Source organism: Hyla sarda, chromosome 5 (assembly GCF_029499605.1).
Source record: "Hyla sarda isolate aHylSar1 chromosome 5, aHylSar1.hap1, whole genome shotgun sequence".
NCBI classification, from domain to species: domain Eukaryota; kingdom Metazoa; phylum Chordata; class Amphibia; order Anura; family Hylidae; genus Hyla; species Hyla sarda.
Genome location: NC_079193.1, coordinates 100,494,460 through 100,518,823, shown reverse-complemented (window position 1 = coordinate 100,518,823; position 24,364 = coordinate 100,494,460).

The window sequence follows — 24,364 nt, the reverse complement described above, 5'->3', positions numbered from 1 at the left end:
GTTGTAGATGGTAAAAAGATGGCGGCTATTCTAGACCCAAGAATGGCAATAAGTCTGGTAAAGACCAGTAGCAGAAAGCCAGATCCAGACATAATGTCTGTACAGGCTGATTTTTGGGGTTATAAAACTGTTGATGTCTGTTTTTCTACTGCCTATGGTACAGTGAGTCACAAGGTTGCAATAGCGCACTCCTTGGAGAATGATGTAGTACTGGGGACAAATTTTCAATTTTTCCAGCAATTATGGGAAGACTGTCAGGTGACTAGAGCAGGTACACCTGATAGGCCCACAACACTTGACTTGCATCACACACTAGTTGAAAGTCACTCAGCAGAGGCTGAGGACGGGGAGTATCAGCAGTCACTAGACACATGTCAGGTAGGGATCTGCCAGATTGCTGGGAGAGCTGAAGAACAGAGTGTGAGTCAAGTCCAAGAGGATCCGGAGACTCAAGTGAAGAGTATGCCTCTGACTGAAACAGAGTCTTCAGTAAAACCAGAAACGGAGCAGGTTCTGGAACATAGGTTCCATCCTCAAGTTAAAGATGAGCCAAAAGGGGGGCTGAAATTGCATGGTTATCTAGAAGGGAAGATGGTGGCCGAAAAGGAAGCTACAGTGATGGCTGTGGATAAAGCAAAAGTGCTGAAGAAAGTACATGTGGAGCTGGGTGCTGCGCTTACTGTCACTGACAGAGTCCTGAGTGAAGGAAATGTGACATCTGGACCAGAGATGGATCCTGACTGGGAAGGTAGATCCATTAAACCAGATGTTGTTGCAGACCCCAAGGCCCTTGATGTCTCTGCTGGACAGCAGAGAGATAATGTTGAAGTGAAAAAGAAGTCTGCGAGTGAGCAGAGAGACAGCGAGAAACTGTCCAGGAACTACCCTAAGGCCCATGGGACCAAGTCCCTTGCAAACGGGAAGACAATTCCTAAAGGAGGAGAAGAGCTGGATCAAGTGTGCTCAAAGGAAGAGACAGGCCAAGAACAGGTGACGGTCAGAAGACAAGAGAATGTCTCAAGTTCCTGCAGCGAGAGTGAAGAGACCACTGTAAGTAAGAGATCTCGGAAAAACCGAGCTGGACTTTGTAAGAAAAGAGAGCAGAACCAGAATCTTGAAGAAACCTTACAGATGGTTTCTTCAAAATTGGCACAAAAAGAAGAAGAGGTGTTTTGCCTGATGGAGGACAAAGAAAAATCGCTTGTAGACTTGAAGAAAGAGAAAGAAGTGAAGCTTCAGATGCAGAAAGATATGGAGATGCGCCAAAGTGAGCTTATGGCTCTTCAGGATGAGCTGTTCCGCTCCCAGGGTCATGTGACCAGCAAGGAGAGCGAATTGGAGAGTCTGGTCCAGCAGTTGTCACTCAAGGAGGAAGAAGTGAATGTTCTGTCTGAGGCATATCGGGCTCTACAAAGTGATCACCAGGCTAGGTTGGTAGCCATGGAAGAGCTCGAGTAGGAGAAAGTGGTAATGGCTCATAAGGTGCAGAGCCTGGAGGCGCAGAACGAAATGCACATTAAGTCTCATGCAGCTACCTTGGATTCGCTGGGAAGGCAGATCTCCAAACAAGAGGCTCAGCTAAAAGTCTATGAGCAGAAAGTGTCCGAGATGGAGCTACTGAGTAAAGACAATGAGCAGATGAGACAACAACTGCTGTCCCTGGAAGATACTGTCAATAACTTGACAGAATTGCTAGAAAGAGAGAAGGTGAACTCCTCTAAACTCAAGAGGGAGCAGCAGAAAAACTTAAAGCTGGAAGGGGATATGAAGGTCCTAAAAGAAGGCAGTGACCAGGCTGCAGCAGAACTGCACAAAGAGAAACTTGCCGTTGGGAGACTTGAAGCGCAAATTGCTCAGTTGTATGAAGAACTCAGAATGAAAACCGAGAGTCTGCAGAAAAAGCAGCTGAAGCAAGTCTCACAAGAAGCTCCGGAGTCTGGATGCAGAGTCCGTGATCAGAAAAATAAAGGCGGTACAGACTGGGATGGTCGGGGCCAGCGAAGCTCACACTACAGTCCAGCCTTGTGTGAGAGAAGGCAGAGGCCTGAAAGGACTACCTTGTTTGCAGCCAGAGTCCAGGGCGTTGCCTTGAGCAACATGAAGAAGGTAGGAGGCTCCAAGGAAGCCTTTGGAACACCAGTTGTGAAGAACAGTTTCTATAAAGTGAAGCTGAAAGTTCCTGAAGACTTACAGCAGATGTGCGTAAAGGAATCGGCTCATAAAGACTTTTCAAAGGCAGTGGAAGCATTTTCGGTGTCTTATGACTCAGAGAATTCTCAGCTGGTCATCTTGTCTGACAATGAAGTTACCATTAAGAGGGTGAACATGTTGGGTAACATCCATTTCCAAAATCTTCGTACAAAATTGTCTGTGATATCGAGAATCAAAGAAGCCAGAAAGAATCTGGAAAGCTTATGTCTGTCAGTGTCTAGATTCCATGTGCAGTTTGATGTACGAAAAGACTTGATGCGCTCAGTAATCGGCACTCGTGGCACAAATATACAACAAGCAAGGAGAATCCCTGGGGTGACTGCTGTTATTCTTGATAAAGATACATGTACGTGTCATGTGTATGGTGAGAACCAAGATGCTGTGAAAAAGGCAAGAAGTTACCTGGAGTTGGTTGAGGTGGTAATGTGGGTTCCCCGAAACTTGGTGGGAAAAGTCATTGGGAAGAAAGGAAGGCACATTCAGAAGGTTGTCGACCAGTCAGCGGTTGTTAGAGTGAGAGTTGAGAGTAATAAGAAGAGCTCCCAAGACGAGGGAATGGTCCCCTTTGTATTCCTGGGCACAAAGGACAGTGTTACTAAAGCAACCATTCTACTGGACTACCACCTCAAAAGGTTGAAGAAAGTGGACCAACTTCAGCTAACTCGACCAAAGAGAAGGACAGATGCATGGTCATGTGTGCACTGTCTTTTGAAGACAAGTGCTCATCCCCGGTGGTCTGAGCAGAGGGGGGGGGGGGGATATGTGACAGTGTGGCAAGGAAAGGGTGCATTTCCCACACTGATCCTGCAGAAATCTCCACCTGTGGACTAATCAATGAGGCAGCAGAAAGGGGAAGGGTCCTTAAAAGCAAGAGAAACAGAATAATCTGGGCTCTCCCCTAGACAGAAGTGGCTGTTAGGAGCCAGAATTGCAGAAAGGACTCGCTGTTTGCCGGTTTATTGTGGAAAAACGTGTCCTTTGGCTATGGCAAAGGACGATCCCAGAGTGAAACCCTTTACACCCCCAAAATTTGAAGCTCCTCTGGCGCACTACAGGTCTCAGAAGAGAAGGAGTCACATTTGGCTTTTTGAAAGCAAATTTTGCTCTGGGGGCATTTAGGAAGCCCCTATGGTGCCTGAACAGCAAAAAAAAAAAACATGACATACTATTTTGGAAACTAGACCCCTCGGGGAATGTAATAAGGGGTTAAGTGAACCTTTTATACCCCACAGGTGTTTCACGACTTTTGCATATGTAAAAAAATAAATTTTGTTTTTACCTAAAATGCTTGTTTTCCCAAAAAATTTACATTTTTAAAAAGGGTAAAAGCAGAAAATACCCCCCATGTGAGTGTACCCTGTACATTCACATTGGGGGGTAACATCCAGCTGTTGCAAAACTACAACTCCCAGCATGCGCTGACAGACTGTACATGCTGAGAGTTGTAGTTTTGCAACAGCTGAAGGCACACTGGTTATGTATCACTGAGTTTATTTTACCTAACTCAGTGTTTCACCACCGGTGTGCCTCCAGCTGTTGCAAACTACAACTCCCAGCATGCACCGTACATGCTGGGAGTTGTGGTTTTGAAACAGCTGGAGGCACACTGGTTGTGAAACACTGAGTTAAGTAGCAAATCAGTGTGTCTCCAGCTGTTGCATAACTACAAGTCCCAGCATGCCCTTCCGCTGTCCGTACATGCTGGGGGTTGTAGCTTTTGCAACAGCTGAAGGCACACTGGTTGAAAAACACTGAGTTTGTTACCAAACTCAGTGTTTCACAACCAGTGTGCCTCCAGCTGTTGCAAAACTACAGCTCCAAGCATGTATGGTCTATCAGTGCATGCTGGGAGTTGTAGTTTTGCAACAGTTGGAGGCACACTGATTGTGAAACACCGAGTTTGGTAACAAACTCACTGTTTTGCAACCAGTGTGCCTTCAGCTGTTGCAAAAGCTACAACCACCAGCATGTACGGACAGCGGAAGGGCATGCTGGGACTTGTAGTTATGCAACAGCTGGAGACACACTGGTTTGCTACTTAACTCAGTGTTTCACAACCAGTGTGCCTCCAGCTATTTCAAAACTACAACTCCCAGCATGTACGGTGCATGCTGGGAGTTGTAGTTTGCAACAGCTGGAGGCACACCGGTCGTGAAACACTGAGTTAGGTAAAATAAACTCTGAGTTTCACAACCAGTGAGCCTTCAGCTGTTGCAAAACTACAACTCCCAGCAGTCACCGACAGCCAATGGGCATGCTGGGAGTTGTAGTTATGCAACCAGCAGATGCACCACTACAACTCCCAGCATGCACTTTGGCTGTTTGTGCAAGCTGGGAGTTGTAGTTATTCAACAGCTGAAGGTACACTTTTCCATTGAAAAAATGTGCCTCCAGCTGTTGCAGAACTGTAAGTCCCAGCATGCCTATAAGGGAATGCTGGGAGTTGTGGTGGTCTGCCCCCTGCTGTTGCATAACTACAGCTCCCAGCATGCCCTTTTTGCATGCTGGGAGCTGTTGCTAAGCAACAGCAGGAGGCTCTCACTCACCTCCTACTGCTGCAAGCCGCCGCTTAAGGTCAGTTCCTCGCCGCCACCGCCGCCGCTCCTGAGGCCCCGATCCCAACAGGGACACCAGGGATCGGGGTCCCCAGCTACCGGGGTCCGCTTCCCACACCTGCTCACGTCCTCCGGAAGAGGGGCAGAGCGGGTTGCGGGAGTGTAAACCGGCCGACGAATCAGGGCGATCGTGAGGTGGCACCAGTGCTACTTCACTCCTGCTGGCTATGGCTGTTCGCACAGCCTGTAAATCCAGGTCCCCGGGTCACTGGAGACCCGATATACCCGGAATCCGCCGCAGATCGCTGGGCTGAATTGTCCAGCGATCTGCGGCCATCGCTGACATGGGGGTCCTGACCCCCCTGGGCGATATGCCGCGATGCCTGCTGAACGATTTCGGCTAGCGGTGGGGACCGGATTTCCCACGGGCGTATCCATACGCCCTCAGTCCTTAAGGACTCGGGATGCAGGGTGTATGCATACGCCCTGCGTCCTTAACAGGTTAAAAAAACATTTTTGGACTGTAATAGATTGAATAAAAGTTAGTTGTCTGCAAGCGTGTGTGTCAGGCCTACAGCATCTACTCTGCCAACTTCTGCTAGTGCACAGTGCCACTCATATCTGTTGTCACAGTAGCTTGCACGCATAGTACCACTAATCGAAAAAAAAAAATGCCAGGCAGAGGCAGGCAACCCCGCAGGTGCCTTCGTGGTCATGGTGCTGTGATTCCCTTTGGCCTTAGAATAAATGCCCAGTGTTCAGAGGCCACATACCCTGAGCTCGAAAAGTTCTGAGGACATAGTTGACTGGCTAACACAGGACACCCGATCTTCTGCAGCTTCCGCTCGGAACCTTGAAGCACCATCCTCCTCCAGCTCTGCTTCGGGCACCTCACAAGTTACCACTCGCCCGCCTGCCGCAACCACCAACACTAGCACCACAGCCGCTTCACTTGATCTGTCAGAGGAGTTATTAACACATCAGTTGGAAGAAATGAGTGATGCGCAACCATTATTGCCAGAGGATGTAGACAACAGGGATATGTCTCAGTCAGGCAGCATTACACACATGGACGTACGGTGTGATGATGTTGTACCAGCTGATGCTTCCTTTGTTGAATTGTCAGATACAAGTGAAGCGGTTGATGATGATGAAGCTGGTGGAGTCTGAGACGTTCAAAAAATTTGTAGCTATTGGGACACCGCAGTGGAAGGTACCCGGACGAAATTTCTTTGCACAAAAGGCAATCCCCAACCTGTACTCGATTGTGCAAAAGGAAGTAATGGCATGTCTGGCACACAGTGTTGGGGCAAGGGTCCATCTGACCACTGATATCTGGTCTGCAAAGCATGGTCAGGGCAGGTATATCACCTACACTGCGCATTGGGTAAACCTGGTGACGGCTGCCAAGCATGGAATGCGTGGCTCTGAAGAGGAGTTGGTGACATTGCCACGACTTGCAGGCAGGCCTGCTGCCATCTCCTCTACTCCTCCTACTCCATCCTTCCTTAACCTCCTCGTCTGAGTCCTCTTCTGCTGCTGCATCTTGCTCCACATCAACGGCAACCCCCCAGCTCCCCAGGTACTATTCCACATACTGGATACGGCAGTGTCACACCGTCTTGGGGTTGACTTGCCTGAAAACAGAGAGTCACACCGGACCAGCACTCCTGTCTGCCCTGAACGCACAGGTGGATCAGTGGCTGACTCCGCACCAACTGGAGATCGGCAAAGTGGTTTGTGACAACGGAACAAATTTGTTGGTGGCATTGAATTTGGGCAAGTTAACATATGTGCCGTGCATGGCACATGTGTGTAATCTGATCGTACAATGCTTTGTGCATATGTACCCAGGCTTACAGGGAGTCCTGAAGCAGGCCAGGAAGGTGTGTGGCCATTTCAGGCGTTCCTACATGGCCATGGTGCACTTTTCAGATATCCAGCGGCGAAACAACATGCCAGTGAGGCGCTTGATTTGCGACAGCCTGACACATTGGAATTCAACACTCCTAATGTTCGACCGCCTGCTCCAACAAGAAAAAGCCGTTAACGACTATTTGTATTACCATGGTGCTAGGACAGCCTTTGCGGAGCTGGGAATTTTTTTGCCTCGTTACTGGATGCTCATGCGCAATGCCTGTAGGCACCAAAGGCACCATCAGTGACATCATACCATTTGTTTTCTTCCTGGAGCGTGCCCTGCAAAGAGTGCTGGATCAGGCCGTAAATGAGCGTGAAGAGGAAGAGTTGTGGTCACCATCACCACCAGAAACAGCCTTATCAGCACCGCTTGCTGGACCTGTGGCAATGCTGGAAGAGGATTGTGAGGAAGACGAGTCAGAGGAGGAATGTGACTTTGAGGAGGAGGAGGAAGACCAACCACAACAGGCATCCCAGGGTGCTCGTTGTCACCTATCTGGTACTCGTGGTGTTGTACGTGGCTGGGGGGAAGAACTTACCTTCAGTGAGATCACTGAGGGCGAGGAACGGGACATGAGTAGCTCGGCATCCAACCTTGTGCAAATGGGGTCTTTCATGCTGTCGTGCCTGTTGAGGGACCCTCGTATAAAAAGGCTGAAGGAGAATGACCTGTACTGGGTGTCCACGCTACTAGACCCCCGGTATAAGCAGAAAGTGCCTGAAATGTTACCGAATAACCGCAAGTCGGAAAGGATGCAGCAGTTCCAAAATAAATTAAAAAGTATGCTTTACACAGCGTATAAGGGTGATGTCACAGCACAACGGGAATCTAACGGGGGAAGAGGTGAAAGTAATCCTCCTCCTCACATGACCACGCCGGCAAGGACAGATCACTTTACCGACGTAAAGTTGATGGAGGACATGCAGAGCTTTTTAAGTCCTACGCATCGCCACAGCCCTTCGGGGTCCACCCTCAGAGAACGACTCGACCGACAGGTAGCAGACTACCTGGCCTTAACCGCAGATATCGACATTCTGAGGAGCGATGAACCCCTTGACTACTGGGTGTGCAGGCTTGACCTGTGGCCTGAGCTATCCAAATTTGCGATAGAACTTCTGGCCTGTCCTGCTTCAAGTGTCCTGTCAGAAAGGACCTTCAGTGCAGCAGGAGGTATTGTCACTGAGAAGAGAAGTCGCTTAGGTCAAAAAAGTCTAGATTACCTTACCTTTATTAAGATAAATGAGGGATGGATCCCGAAGGGACTGACAGTGGGCGATACATTTGACTTAAAAAGGCCTGATCAGATGAGCTGCCTTGGGCTAAAAATGGTTCACACACTGCTGTATTTTATCTCTGAATGCTAGATGACTTGCGTGACTTATCCGCCACCAACTAGGGTTCAAGCCGCAATGTTTTAGGGCACTTTCTGCCTGGGAAACAAACATCAATTTTTCTGGCTGCTGCTACAGCAGCGGCTGCAACAATACCTAATTTTTCAGGCATGTGTACGTGCCTAATTTTTCTGGCCTCTGGTGCTGCACTGTGGCTTCAAAAAACCACGGTTTTGACTCCGGTTTAAAAACCGTACTGCAACCGCATACGTTTTTCTAAACATGGACATCAATGGGAAACACACATGTATACGTTTCCATACGGGAAAAACGTATACGTCTTTACTTTGCACATGCGCATTTGAATCCTAAAGTCCCCACCCAAGACCCCTCCCATTAAAAATGGACAACATTTTCAAAAATTTATGTTTTTTTTTTCTATAAAAACGGATGGAACTGTATGCACTTTTAAAAACCGTATACTGTTTTCCCATACTGTTACATCCGTTTTTTTGCCATACGGTTTTCTACAGAAAAACGGATTGAAAACAGTATGGTAAAAACGTCATGTGAACCCAGCCTGACTCATTCTAACAGCATAACAACATCACAAAAATAGGCCAAATCCAGAATGCATTTATTAACTTGTGCACTATTCATATCAAGAAACCAGACTTTTACAGACAAGTGTCAAATCTAAACTATGTTCAGGCTAGACACATGCCTCAAAAGACCTATACAAAGCTTTCTTAGATAAACCGCTTACAATCTTCTGCTATATGTTAGAAAGCTGCCTGAATAAATATTATGATGAAAACATATCACTCTAGTTTTATTTGAGTGTTATTACTTGAGACAGACATTAAATTTAAATTAGTGCTATAAAACAGGGCATTAAGCATAGCAAAAAAACAAAACATGGATCTTTTTGACACAGTACATGCATCACTGTAATTATAAGCCACAAATCTTTTGTTAGCTGAATCTAAGGCTTGTTAAAATCTGATTGTTTGAGCCACACAAAGCCATTAAAGCAGCAAGGTGCAATTATATTTGTATCAAAAGAGGAACACTTGTCTTTTTATTAAAGGCAACACTTAGGGGTCTTTGTATCTATCTCAGGGAGCAGCCATTTTTCCATGCTAAATTGATTCTAATTTGAACTGAATGTGTGAGACCTGCATTTATAACACAGAGAACAGGCTACATAATAAAGAATGCTAATGAAAGCTATAACTATTGTCTGACTTCATATCAGTAACTAAAAGTCAATCTATTAGAGACAGGAAAGAAAGATAACATATAACGTCATGCTTTGAGCAAAATTTAAGTAACTGTTTTAAAAATGATGTTTTCCAGTTACAATCAATGCAAATGATTTGATTTTGGTTTTATGTTTTCGGCTCAGGGCACGTAAAGGGCATCACAGCATGTGGGAACTATATCTCTGTTATTTGTCTATCCAAACTAATTAGTAAAATCTCTATAAGAAAGTTCTGATTTACAGTACTTATATGTTTTCATTCATCCCTCTTGCATTATCAAAACACAAATGGTGGTTGTTGAGAGGGATTAAACATTCTGCCATAAAAGTAGACTTGCATGAATGCTGCATCTTGTTAATCTCACAAAGCTAATTTTAAAGAAAAATGTCTGCTTCCATTGTTAATTGACATCATAAATGACTGTGCTGAAAAATCAAATAATTACTTCACAACAGTTACTGAAAACCAACCATGAAAATGTCTTTGAGAGGAAAGCTCTATTATGCACTATTATGCATGCATCTTGGTAAAAAAATAACAAGGGGGCAAAAACTGTAAGATTTTAAATTGAAAGTGTACATGACTGAACTGTTTAGTGAACTATCATAGTGCACGATGAAAAGAAGTAAAACCAGTTGGCAGGCATTTCTATAAAAGGAAGTAACATTTTCTTATGAAGTATATAAAAAAGGTTAATGTTTTGCAAAGATGTACAACATATAAAAAGTTTTTGATACTGACAGTGGGTATTAAAAAAACAAACAAACAAAAAAAAAACCTTAAACTTTTTTTTTTAACAAAATGTGTTTGTTTTTAATGGCTCTATTCTGAACCCTGTAACTTTTTAATTTTTCCATATTTAGAGCTGTATTGGGGCTAATTTTTGTGCCTCAATCTGTAGTGTTTTTGGTACCACTTTTGCATATATGTGACTTTTTAATATTTTAAAAGTTTGGACATTTACCCAATGCGGCAAAACCAAATCTGTTTATTTAATTTAGTTTTTACACTTTTCTTTTTATAAAATAGGAAAAGAGGGGATTTGTATTAAGGGTGGGACTTTACATTACTTTACATTTTATTAAAAGTTTTTTGTTTTTTCCACTTTACTTTTTTACCAGTAGGGGGCAATACTTAGATTGCTACTACTGTTCTGTGTTATGCATAGGCATAGCACTGATCAGTAATATTGGCAATCTATTGCTCTAGTGTGCTTAAAAGGTAAACCAGAGTAGCAGACTACCAGGGCTGCCAGGAGACAGGTAAGGGGACCTCTGGTGGCTATCCTGACTGTTTATACCCCCACGATTTTGGAGCAGGTGGTCACTTGCAGCAACACTAATGCCGCAGATGCCGTGATCAGATGCCACGAGTAGTATCAGAACACGTGGCAAAGTGGCGACCAATAGAATGACATTGCGAGATATATTTTTGGGTTTCATGACCTACGGGTCTTTTCATGTTGTTGTACAGATGGAGTGACCAATTAAATCTTTTCTCAGATGCCGTGTGGACCAATCGCAATGGTGCCTACTGCGTCGCTTGTGAGTGATGGAGAGATGTCGGTGGAGATTTTTTCCAATGTTGCCGCTTCCACGGATGCTAGCCATTCGGCTTGATTTTGATAAAGTCTTCTTGGCCAATCAGTTAGCTGCCTCCAATTCCACTGTGTAGATAGGAAATTCTCGCTCTGTATTTTCGCTAGGTATTTTACTCTTTCGTGGACTACAGCTAATCAGCTTCCAACTAGGATGTCATTTGGACCAATCGTATTTTTGCTTATTGTAGCGCTGTGTATCGTGGGAACTATGATTCACGGATGGTTTCATTGAGATTAAATGGTATTGTGAATGTATTGTAAGGGTTGTTTGATGGCGTCAGAGGGGTTTACATTTACATCTTCTGGTTAGGCGGTGTGTTCAATGTATTCATTGAAGCCCATCGGGATTAAAGTTTTCATTTTAAAAATCCAGTAGTTTTCCCTTCTGCATAATTGCATGTATCTCCTGTTGCAGGTTGGAGGGATATGTTCTATAGGTACCACAGAGGAACCTGAAAATTCACAATTGCTACAATAGGCAGAAATACAATTGGTCCAAATGACATCCTAGTTGGAAGCTGATTGGCTGGCATCCATGAAAGACTAAAATACCTAGCAAAAATACAGAGAGAGAATCTCCTAACTACACAGCGGAATTAGAGGCAGCTAACTGATTGGTCAAGAAGTAATCATCAAAATCAAGCCGAATGGCTAGCATCCTTGGAAGAGGCAACATTGGAAAAAGTCCCCGCCGGCAACTCTCTATCACTCACAAGCGATGCAGTAGGCATCATTGCGATTGGTCCACATAGCATCCAAGAAAAGATTTGATTGGTCACTCCATCTGACCAATTACGTGAAAAGACCCTTAAGTCATGAAACCCAAAAACAAATATCGCGATGTCCTTCTATTGGTCGCCACTTTGCCATGTGTTATGATACTACTTGCTGCAAAGCGACTTGTTTGAAAGGAACCCTGGATACCCACTACTGGTCACTCACGCACCATGTGACCGGCACCAAATTACGACACTACGATAAAACGATTTGATTGGTTGCTCTTTTTATGAATGTTTCAGCGGGCAAATCCTGATACTTTCTTTATTATGAAACATCGAAATAAGCCCTTTTACTAAGCCTAATCACAATCTCATTCGGATACTGTGAATACACTTGTGTAAGAACAACACATTGATCCATTTTGTACATTTACTTTGTACCTTTATTTTAACACTTGTCCAAGTATGTTTGTTTACTTGTACGATACTGGTCCACAGTGTCGCCCACCCTGACCCCCGACCACTGCCATTTTGGCGCCAGAATTATCTGTTATTTAAACCCCCACTGTGAGGCTTCTGTACACTTTATGCAATTGAGAAAGAGGGAACATACCCTCAAAACGCGTCTTGCACTCAATAAAATGCATTGTTACTTTTAACTCGGACTGGACTTTGCATGTGAATCCACCAAGGCAGCGCCACTGCAGAATTCTTTCTTTTATCTGAACTCGCCTGGCTCACTACCGACCCCCAAGGGGAGACTGGTCATCCCTGCAGGCTGCAGCCCAAGAATCCACACTGCTACCCCAATGCAAAGGGGTGATACGCATGAAACCAAGGTTCACAGAAGGTGATATTTTCTATCCAAAGGCTCTCGGGACATTTAGCCCACAGAACTAAGCGAGGTGTTGTCGTTCATTGTTTCCATCCATTCATCCTTTAGAGTCTGGATGTGGCAGCAGGGTCAAGAGACCATATGGCGTCACAATTGAAGAGATTAAAGAGATGTTTTAAATGTCATTTGAAAATTTTGAAGAGATTAACAAGTTTAATGTGCCAGTAGCATGAGTAGATCACATGGCGGCACAATGACAGACCCTGGTAATTGCAATGAGCAAACTTTTAATCATTTTTCAAGACCCATTGTAGGACAAGTCTGCTGCCAGCAGCCATGGTAATTCCACCTCCAAGTACTGGAAGTGTTAAGATTTTTAAGTATAAGAAAATTACAAATCTGAAAAAAAAAATGTTTTGAAAACAACTGGTGGCAAAACATTATAATCTCAGAGTTCCCCTTGTTAGGCTGGGTTCACACTACAATTTGAACTACGGTTCCCGTATACGACTGGCAGGAGGGGTGGGCGGGGCTTAATCGTGCCGCCCGCACTCAGCCGTATTCGGGGACCGTAGTTAATGTATGTCTATGAGCCGATCGGAATGAACCGCAGCCTCAACCGCAGAGTGAATACAGCGCAAAAAATTTGCTCTCATACCGGCCCGTTCGCAGAAAATTAAAAAAGTTATAGGGGTCAGACGATAAGAATTTTTAACGTATACATTTTCCTGCATGTAGTTATGATTTTTTTCAGAAGTACGACAATATCAAACCTATATAAGTAGGGTATCATTTTAACCGTATGGACCTACAAAATAAAGATAAGGTGTCATTTTTACCGAAAAATGCACTGCGTAGAAACAGAATCCCCCAAAAGTTACAAAATTAAATTTTTCTTCAATTTTGTCGCACAATGAATTTGTTTTCCATTTCGCGGTGGATTTTAGGGTAAAATGACTAATGTCACTGCAAAGTAGAATTGGTGGCGCAAAAAATAAGCCATCATAAGGAATTTTATGTGCAAAATTGAAAGCGTTATGAATTTTAGAAGGTGAGGAAAAAATGAAGTCCTTAAGGGGTTAAAGGGGTATTCCAGGAAAAAACTTTTTTTTATATATATATATATATATATATATATATATATATATATATATATATATATATATATATCAACTGGCTCCAGAAAGTTAAACAGATTTGTAAATTACTTCTATTAAAAAATCTTAATCCTTTCAGTACTTATGAGCTTCTGAAGGTAAGGTTGTTCTTTTCTGTCTAAGTCCTCTCTGATGACACCTGTCTCGGGAAACGCCAAGTTTGGAAGAGGTTTGCTATGGGGATTTGCTTCTAAACTGGGCGTTTCATGAGACAGGTGTCATCAGAGAGGACTTAGACAGAAAAGCACAACCTTAACTTCAGAAGCTCATAAGTACAGGAAGGATTAAGATTTTTTAATAGAAGTCATTTACAAATCTGTTTAAATTTCTGGAGCCAGTTGATATATAAAAAAAATAGTTTTTTCCCGTATAACCCCTTTAACCCCTTAAGGACCAAGGGCGTACAGGTACGCCTTTGCTCCATGGTACTTAAGGACCAAGGGCGTACATGTACGCCCGTGGGAATTTCGGTCCCCGCCGCGCGCCGGGCGGGGATCACGCCGGGGTGACTGCTGATATCTATCAGCAGGCACCCCGCGCAAATGCCCAGGAGGGTCATTAGACCCCCCCATGTCGGCGATCGGCGCAAATTGCAAGTGAATTCACACTTGCGATTTGCGCCGATTCCGGGTCATACGGGTCTATGGTGACCCGGTGACCCGGAATAGAAGGGGGATCGCGGGTGTCCTAGACACCCACGATCCCCCTGTAGCAATAGGAGTGAGGTGGCAGAGTTGCCACCCCTCCTATCTCTGCTATTGGTGGTCTAGACGCGACCACCAATAGCAGATCGGGGGCGGAGGGATTTACTTTCGGTTTCCCCGTCCTGCACTCCCACAATAGGCGGGGCAGGACGGGGAAACCGACAGGGACCGGCGCCGAAGATCCACTTACCCATAGGCGACGGCAGCGGCGACGATCAGCGGCGGCAGCGGGCGACCAACGGCGGAAGAAGAGGACCGCGACGCAGCTCCCTGGATCCAACGGAAGCCGGTGAGTTACTTAGCAACATCTGGAGGGCTACAGTCTGAGACCACTATAGTGGTCTCTAAACTGTAACCCTCCAGATGTTGCAAAACTACAACTCCCAGCATTCCCAGAGAGCTGTTTAGGCTTGCTGGGAGTTGCAGTTTTGCAACAGCTGGAGGTCTACAGTTTGAGACCACTGCAAAGTGATCTCTATACTGTGCACCTCCAGATCTTGCAAAACTACATCTCCCAGCATGCCCAGACAGCAGTTTGCTGTCTGGGCATGCTGGGAGTTGTAGTTTTGCAACATCTGGAGGTCCACAGTTTGGAGACCACTATGCAGTGGAGTTGTAGTTGCGATCCCTCCAGCTGTTGCATAACTACATCTCACAGCATGCCTTTCGGCGATCAGTACATGCTGGGAGTTGAAGTTTTGCAACAGCTGGAGGCACACTGGTTGGAAAATACTGAGTTAGGTAACAGAACCTAACTGAAGGTTTTCCAACCTGTGTGCCTCCAGCTGTTGCAAAAGTACAACTCCCAGCATGCACGGTCTGTCAGTAAATGCTGGGAGTTGTAGTTTTGAAACAGCTGGAGGTTTGCCCCCCCCATGTGAACGTACAGGGTACATTCACACTGGCGGGTTTACAGTAAGTTTTCTGCTTCAAGTTTGGGCTGTGGCAAATTTTTCACCGCAGCCCAAACTCCTAGCGGTAAATTCACTGTAAACCCGCCAGTGTGAATGTACCCTAAAAACACTACACTACACTTACACATAATAAAGAGTAAAACACAACATATACACCCCCTTACACTGTCCCCCTAATAAAAAATAAAAAACGTATTGTACGGCAGTGTTTCCAAAACAGAGCCTCCAGCTGTTGCAAAACAACAACTCCCAGCATTTCCGGACAGCCACTGACTGTCCAGGCATGCTGGGAGTTTAGCAACAGCTGGAGGCACCCTGTTTGGGAATCACTGGCGTAGAATACCCCTATGTCCACCCCTGTGCAATCCCTAATTTAATCCTCAAATGCGCATGGCGCTCTCTCACTTCAGAGCCCTGTCGTATTTCAAGGAAACAGTTTAGTGCCACATATGGGGTATCTCCGTACTCGGGAGAAATTGTGTTACTAATTTTGGGGGCTTTTTTTCCTTTTACCCCTTATGAAAAAGAAAAGTTGGGGTCTACACCAGCCTGTTAGTGTAAAAAAAATTTTTTTTTACATTAACATGCTGGTGTTGTCCTTTACTTTTTATTTTCACGGGAGGTAAAAGGAAAAAAAGACCCCCAAAATTTGTAACGCAATTTCTCCTGAGTACGGAGATACCCCATATGTGGGCGTAAAATGCTCTGCGGATGCACAACAAGGCTCAGGAGTGAGAGCGCACCATGTACATTTGAGGCCTAAATTGGTGATTTGCACAGGGGTGGCTGATTTTACAGCGGTTCTGACATAAGCGCAAAACAATAAATACAGACATGTGACCCCATTTTGGAAACAACACCCCTCACGGAACGTAACAAGGGGTATAGTGAGCCTTAACACCCCACAGGTGTTTGACAAATTTTCATTAAAGTTGGATGGGAAAATGAAAAAAAAAATTTTTTTTCACTAAAATGCTGGTGTCACCCTAAATTTTTCATTTTCACAAGGGAAAATAAAAAAAGCCCCCCAAAATTTGTAACCCAATTTCTTCTGAGTAAGAGCATACCCCATATGTGGATGTAAAGTGCTCTATGGGTGCACTACAATGCTCAGAAGAGAGGGAGCGCCATTGGGATTTTGAAGAGAAAATTTGTCCGGAATTGAAGGCCACTTGTGTTTACAAAGCCCCCATGGTGCCAGAACAATGGACCCCCCCATATGTGACCCCATTTTGGAAACTACACCCCTCATGTAATGTAATAAGGGGCGCAGTGAGCATTTACGCCCCACAGGTGTCTGCCAGATTTTTGGAACAGTGATCCGTGAAAATGAAAAATGTAATTTTCCATTTGCACAGCCCACTGTCCCAAAGATCTGTCAAACGCCAGTGGGGTGTAAATGCTCACTGCACCACTTATTAAATTCTGTGAGGGGTGTAGTTTCCAAAATGGGGTCACATGTGGGGGGGGGGTCCACTGTTCTGGCACCACGGGGGGCTTTGTAAATGCACATGGCCCCTGACTACCATTCCAAACTAATTCTCTTTCCAAAAGCTCAATGGTGCTCCTCCTCTTCTGAGCATTGTAGTTCGCCCGTAGTGCACTTCAGGTTCACTTATGGGGTACCTCCATACTCAGAAGAGATGGGGTTACAAATTTTGGGGGGTATTTTCTGCTATTAACCCTTGCAAAAATGTGAAATTTGGGGGGAAACACACATTTTAGTGAAAAAAAAATATATTTTTTTTTACATATGCAAAAGTCGTGAAACCCGTGTGGGGTATTAAGGCTCACTTTATTCCTTGTTACGTTCCTCAAGGGGTCTAGTTTCCAAAATAGTATGCCATGTGTTTTTTTTTTGCTGTTCTGGCACCATAGGGGCTTCCTAAATGCGACATGCCCCCCGAGCAAAATTTGCTCTCAAAAAGTCAAATATCACTCCTTCTCTTCGGAGCATTGTAGTTCGCCCGTAATGCACTTCATGCCAACTTATGGGGTGCCTCCATACTCATAAGAGATGGGGTTACAAATTTTGGGTGGTATTTTCTGCTATTAATCCTTGCAAAAATGCGAAATTTGGGGGGAAACACACATTTTAGTGAAAAAAAAAATATTTTTTTTACATATGCAAAAGTCGTGAAACACCTGTGGGGTATTAAGGCTCACTTTATTCCTTGTTACGTTCCCCAAGGGGTCTAGTTTCCAAAATGGTATGCCATGTGGGTTATTTTTGCTGTTCTGGCACCATAGGGGCTTCCTAAATGCAACATGCCCCCCAAACACCATTTCTGAAAAACGTACTCTCCAAAATCCGCTTGTCGCTCCTTCGCTTCTGAGCCCTCTACTGCGCCCGCCGAACACTTTACATAGACATATGAGGTATGTGCTTACTCGAGAGAAATTGGGCTACAAATATAAGTATACATTTTCTCCTTTTACCCCTTGTAAAAATTCAAAAATTGGGTTTACAAGAACATGCGAGTGTAAAAAATAAAGATTGTGAATTTTCTCCTTCACTTTGCTGCTATTCCTGTGAAACACCTAAAGGGTTAAAACACTTACTGATTGTCATTTTGAATACTTTGGGGGGGTGTAGTTTTTATAATGGGGTCATTTGTGGGGTATTTCTAATGGGAAGACCCTTCAAATCCACTTCAAACCTGAACTGGTCTCTGAAAAAAAGCGAGGTTCAAAATTTTGTGAAAAATTGGAAAAGTGCTGCTGAACTTTGAAGCCCTCTGGTGTCTTCCAAAAGTAAAAACACGTCAATTTTATGATGCAAACATAAAGTAGACATATTGGAAATGTGAATAAAATAAAAAAATATTTTGAATATCCATTTTCCTTACAAACAGAGAGCTTCAAAGTTAGAAAAATGCAACATTTTCAAATTTTTCATCAAATTTTGGGATTTTTCACCAAGAAAGGATGCAAGTTACCACAAAATTTTACCACTATGTTAAAGTAGAATATGTCACGAAAAAACAATCTCGGAATCAGATTTATAACTAAAAGCATTCCAGAGTTATTAATGTTTAAAGTGACAATGGTCAGATGTGCAAAAAACGCTCTGGTCCTAAGGTGTAAAATGGCCTGGTCCTTAAGGGGTTAAGAGTCTCCTCTGTCCTCCACTCATTACCTGTATTAATGGCACCTGTTTGAAATTAGCTAGAGAGCATTTAGATAATCCAGAAGAGGATTGGTGATTGTCATATGGTCAGATGAAACCAAAGTAGAAATTTTTGGTAAAAATTCAACTCGTCGTGTTCATGGAAGAAGGCTAAGTTGCATCCAAAAAACACCATACCTACTTTGAAGCATGGAGGTGGAAACATCATGCTTTGGGGCTGTTTTTCAGCAAAGAGACCAGCATGACTGATCCGTGTAAAGGAAAGAATGAATGGGGCTATCTATGTATCGTGAGATTTTGAGTGAAAACCTTCTTCCATCAGCAAGGACATTGAAGACAAACACACTGCCCAGGGCAACAAAAGAGTAGCTTTGTAAAAAGGTCTCCAGATCTCAACCCCATAGAAAACCTTTGGAGGGAGTTGAAAGTCCGTGTTGCCCAGCGACAGCCCCAAAGCATCACTGCTCTAGAGGAGATCTGCATGAAGGAATGGGCCAAAATACCAGCAACAGTGTGTGAAAACCTTGTGAAGACTTACAGAAAACATTTGACCTCTGTCATTGCCAAAAAAGGGTATAAAACAAAGTATTGAAATTAACTTTTGTAATTGACCAAATACTTATTTTCCACCATCATTTGCAAAAATTAGACAATGTGATTTTATGGATTTTATTTTGTCATTATGTCTCTCATAGTTAAGGTATACCTATGATGAAAATTACAGGCCTCTCATTTTTAAGTGGGAGAACTTGCACAATTGGTGGCTGACTTAATACTTTTTTGTCCCAATGTAAATAAAAAGCTACACAGCTGTCTGGATTGAAGTGTGAATGTGGGAGATTTGTAGGATAGCTTGGATATGAAGAATGCTGTTGAAGTGACACTAATGTGAAGAAGTCCTTACAAAAACATCATAGGTGTCCTTAGCCATTAACCCCTTAATGATCATGAACGTGTATACTAGTCCATGTGCCGTTAATGGGGTATGGCATGGGCTCTCGGACGGCCTCCAGCTGATTCTTGTAGTGGAGGGCCAGCGTTAATAGCCGACATGCGGCTATTAGCCTTTTAGATCGCCACTGTCAAAGCTGACTGATATATAACAAAAAAAATCCAAAGTCCAAAATAGCGTATTTTTGGTCACTTTTTCTACAATAAAAAAATTTATAAAAAGCGATCAAAAAGTCCAATCAAAACAAAAATGGTACCAATTAAAACTTCTGATCACGAAGCCCTCACCCCGTTTGCAAAAAAATAGAAAAGTTATTGAGGTCAGAAGAGGACAATACGGGCAAAAAAAATTTCCAAAGTCCAAAATAAAATATTTTTGGTCACTTTACATACCATCAAAAAATGAATAAAAAGCAATCAAAAAGTCCAAGCAAAACAAAAATGTTACCGATTAAAACTTCAGATCACATATAGCCCCGTTCGCGGAAAAATAAAAAAAGTTATAGGGGTCAGAAGAGGACAATTTTTTAAATGTATTCATTTGTGCATGTAGTTATGATTTTTTACAAAAGTACGACAAAATCAAACCTATATAAATAGGTTATCATTTTAATCTTATGTAGCTACAGAATAAAGATAAAGTGTAATTTTTACTGAAAAATTTACTGCATAAAAACGGAAGCCCCCAAAATTTACAAAGTGGCGTTTTTGCTTCAATTTTGTTGCACAAGGATTTTTTTTTCCCATTTCACTGTAGATCTTTGGGTAAAATGACTGATTACAAAGTAGAATTGGTGGCACAAAACATAAGCCATCATGTGGATTTTTAGGTGCAAAATTTAAAGGGTTATAATTTTTAAAAGGTAAGGAGGAAAAAAGGAAAGTGCAAAAAACATCAAAACGCTTTGTCTTTAAGGGGTTAAATCATTTAATCAAAGTGCTGATTTGACTCTAAGTAAGGTTTGTGTTTATAATGTGAAAGTGTCCAAAACATTTTATCGTGTTTCTTTCATCCTTCAGTTTTCGAGAACTTTTGTTAGAGCCTTCTGTACTTGAAGAGGTGACATTCACAACAGAAATGATCAAAAATGATCCACATCTTTTGTAGCATTCATACAGAAGGGAATTAAGCAGCATCAGCCGCGAGCCCCAAAAACATAATTTCTACACATAAAAGCCAGGTAACAATGGAAGAATGGAAGGTAACTCTTGTCCAGGGCTGGCATTAGGGCGGGGCAAACCAGGCAATTGCCTAGGGCCCCCATCTCCCAGGGGGCCCCCCGCTGGCTGCTCAGCATAGGCGTGTGCACGGGGTGTACCGTGTATGCCTGGGCACACCCTAATCAAGCCCAGGGGGGATCCACGGCCGCCACTGAGCAGCCCGCAGGGGGGCCCTGTCACATTCTGGACATCCCTGTGTCCCGAAAGATCTTTTCGGGACACAAGGATGTCTCGGTTACCTTTCTACCTTTTTAGTAATTTGTCTGGTATTTGAAATGACCAATAATTTTAAATCTGGTTAGAGCACTATTATGACTTTTGGGGCCCTCTTTTGATTTTGCCTAGGACCACGCTAAGCCTAAAACTGGCCCTACTTTTGTAATTAAATTCTCATGGCATGAAGGACATGTTGCGGGGCTTGGAGAATCAACCAGACACCTACCAATGGGATAAGTTCTGGTCTCCACAATGCAAACAAGAATCGGTTGGTGATAGATCACTTTAGGTTGATAAGGAGTGACAATGTGAGAAATAGCTTGTGGATTTGTCATAGTGGGCACTGGCTGCAGGCAGTATTGTGAAGTAGACCAGTATGGAGTACTTGCTGGAGGCTGGTAGGCTGGAGGCTCATCATCCATATTAGCTGTGCTTGGGATCTTCTAGTCAAAAATTTTTAACATTATCGACTTTACATGTACATTCAGTTCCTCAAATGGAACCCTTCTAACTTGCCAGGCTTTTAGGAGGTAACAGCACAGGACAGAGGCAGTTGGAGGACAGGGACTGCTCCCAGGCCATGCCAACTGAGGGTTGAGTCTGAGGAACCCACCGACTGTTGACTGGGGGCGTCAGAAGTCACTGGGGATGAAGTGGAAGACCGAGTTAACCAATCAATGACGGCAGATGGGTTGCTGGTCGAGACACGTCTGCTAGCTGATACCGGGAGCTCAGGCCTCTCGCTGCGACTCTTGCTGCCACACGCCCCTAATCTGATGTGACCTCTGCCTGCGCCTGATGAATTTAGGCCTCTGCCACTCCTCTGTGCTCCTGACATACTTGTAGAACTGCTGAGTGAGTATATATTTCACTTATTTGCGGATAATACGCCCCAAAAAGGATGCACCAGAAATAAGCGTAACTATCTAGTGCGTAAGTGTTTTAGTGCTTTTACACTAACTGCAAACTATGACCTTTCACCTGAATAAACGTGGAACTGCTGAGTGCGTATATATTTAACTTATTTGCGGATAATACTTCCCAAAAGGGTTACACCAGAAATGAGTGTAACTATCTAGTGCGTATGTCTGTTAGTGCTTTTACACTAACTGCCCCCTAGTAACTTTAACCAGAAAAAACGTAGATCTAATGAGTGGGTATATATTTCACTTATTTGTGGATAATACACCGTAAAAAGGTTGCACCAGAAATTAAGGTACGACTAAGGCCAGCACCTGGCCGAAACGCGTCACTTCCTCCCTGTACCTGTTGCCTCGTTGATGTGAATAAAGCCGCACTTACCTGAGCTGAGCTGGAGTTCGTTTTCTTTATTTCCATTGTTCTGGGTGAGGTCCACACCCTCTCCTTGCTTGGGATCCAGACCAGGGATAGAGCTGGAAACTTCCTCTACTTTCACACCAGAAATAAGCGTAACTATCAAGTGCAGAAGTCTTTTAGTGCTTTCATACTAACTGCCCCCTATGAGCTCTAACCAGAAAAAAACGTGGAACTGCTGAGTGTGTATATATTTCATATGTGTTCGGGGCTTTACATTCGTGCTTGTGGTTATAGTAATACATACGTACCTGTATGGAAACATTACACTAAACCTAACGGTCAGATTTGTGCCCAATGACCGCGACGGAGGGCACGCCTTTAGTGGACATGCCCTGTAGTGATTATTTGAAAAAGAGGGAGGGTTGGGAAGGGTCCGACGGACATCCCGAACGCCCCTCCCGTAGGAGCAGGGGCATTTTATACCCCCGCCCCTACCTATACTCACGCCCCTCACACAAATTAAGCCAATAGGCTTCTCACTTGTGTTCGAGGCTTCACATTCGTGCTCGTGGTTATAGTAATACATACGTATCTGTATGGAAACATTACACTAAACCTAACAGTCAGATTTGCGCCCAATGACTGCGACGGAGGGCATGCCTTTAGTGGGCAAAAATGAACCTGGTAGAAATAAAAAGGGGGAAAAAATAAACAGTTAGAAAGTGACACACAGCATGCTACCTAACAGTCCTGGGGATGATAACCTTGTGGAGCCATATCTCTTGTAATCAACTACCCTCAAATAGGCAACTTACCTGACTAAACCATACCTTGAACTGATAAGCTGCCCTCTCAGTGATCTTGGGAGTGACGCCCCGCTGCGATTTACTCATCCTTATATGGCCAACATGCCTGTAGACATGACCAGTCCCCGCGCAACCTACATGCCCATAGATGCTAGGGTTCTATACGCGAACCATCATGCCTGTGGACTAAACAGATCCCGCTTACCATCGTGACTATGGACGTGTCAGATCCTACGCAACCATTGTGGCTATGGACCTGAGGCTCTTTAATTTCATCTTATTTATTATATTTCCATTCTTTGCAACCACCTGTGTTATTTCTGTGAAAACAAACATGTCCGTGACAATACCTTTGCAGTGTATGTTCCTGCAGGGGTGGCAGGTATGAAGCGTACACAAGCACCTACGTGTCGTGATGTAGTTGCTCAGAAGACGTGTCAGTAATAACAATTGCGCAGTACCCTCCCCTGCAGACGTGACAGGTAGAACGGGAATACAACAGCCTGTGAAGCGTGATGTTGTTGCTCTGAAGACGTGTCAGTAGCAACGATTACGTGGTGCCTCCCCCTGCAGACGTGGCAGGCATAAAGGGTAAACAACCACCTGTGTGTTGTAATGTTATTGCTCTGAAGATGAGTCAATAACAATAACCTTCATGGTGCCTCCCCCTGCAGACATGGCAGGCATAACGGGTAAACAACCACCTACGTGTCGAATTATTATTGCTCTGAAGATGTGTCAGTAACAATAACTTGCATAGTGCCTCCCCCTGCAGACGTGGCAGGCATAGCGGGTAAACCACCACCTATGTGTCGTATAGTTATTGCTCTGAATACGTGTCAGTAGAAATTATTTACTTCATAACGACCCCTGCAGAGTGGCAGGCATAACAGGTAAACCAACCACCTGTGTCGTATAGTTCTTGCTCTGAAGACGTGTCAGTAGCAGCTAACTATGTGATACCGACCCCTGCGGACGTGGCAGGCATAATGGGTAACAACTGTCTTTCAAGATGATGTTGCTCTGAAGGTGTATCGTATGTTGAGAAACCGCTTATGTGTCATGATGTTATTTGCTTGACAACTTATTGAAAAGACGTCAACGTATAGTGCTAACATGTAATCGTGATACTGACTTGGTGACTACCAGGGTACAACTACTCCAGTAACCTGTATGACCTATCAGCTCCGAGAAACCAGTATAACCGCGTGGTGGCGTATGCCCGTGATACTAACTGTGTGGTGGCAATGAGTTAGACTGACTTGGTGGTGTACATCACACCATTAGAAAGTGGTTGTATTCGGAACTTCCGGTGAACTAACAGACGTGTGGAAGACACATGCGTGGTTACAACGTCTAACACCCGCGCAGGGTGACGGCTATAGTAGTGAGAGTGTATTGTTGAATGTATCGATGTGACGGGACCCTCAGGAGTATGCCTGTAAATTCTAGCATCGACATCTGTGTGTAACCGAAATAAGCATCATGCGTGGTCGTGAACGTGCGACTGATACAAGCTAATAACCTGTGTATCATGCTGCAATCAAACT